The sequence below is a fragment of the Giraffa tippelskirchi genome, chromosome 1 (genome assembly GCF_054371585.1).
Source record: "Giraffa tippelskirchi isolate mGirTip1 chromosome 1, T2T-mGirTip1v1.2.pri, whole genome shotgun sequence".
In the NCBI taxonomy this organism is placed as follows: Eukaryota; Metazoa; Chordata; class Mammalia; order Artiodactyla; family Giraffidae; genus Giraffa; species Giraffa tippelskirchi.
In genome coordinates, this window is record NC_137275.1 from 117,994,818 (window position 1) to 117,995,593 (window position 776).

Here is a 776-nt window from a genome sequence, read left to right on the forward strand (position 1 = left end):
TTATTTTTCAAAGAAGCCTGTTAATTATAGTACAGGCCTGTGCATAGCATATTCCCTACACAACACACTCCAGTACTCTTGCCTGGAAAATCCCATGGACAGAGGAGCCTGATGGACTACAGGGTCACAAAGAGTCAGACAAGCCTGAGCAACTTCATTTTCTTTCTTTCTTTAATTTCTAAAAGGAATAACTATAGCTCTAAATTCACTAAGTAGAAATTATATTTTACTGAAAAGAATTATATAAGAAATAAAACATATTTCTTTTTTTCCTTCCAATTTCATTGTGATAAAGCAGTGTGTGTGTTTAAGGTGTACAGCACAGTGATTTGACTACATACTGATTGTCACAATAAGTTTAATGAATATCCATCACATCATATAGATAAAAAAATTAATAAATAGAAAAAAATATCCTTGTGATGAGAGCTTGTAAGCTTGACTCTCTTGACAACTTTCACATAGAATGTTTTGCAGTGTTAATTAAATCTATCATATTGCATATATTGCATCCCTAGTACTTACCTTAGTGGAAGTCTGTACCTTTTGATTGCCTTGGTCCAATCCCCCTTGTCCCCAACCTCTGCCTCTGCTATGAACAAATGTGATCTCTTTTTCTACAACTTTGTTTGTTTATCAGCTTGTTTTTGAAGTATAATTGACCTACAACACTATTTTAGTTACTGGTAAATAGATTTGATATCTCTATACATTTCAAAATGATTACCAAACTAAGTCCAGATACCATTTGTCACCACACAAAGATGTTACGTAAC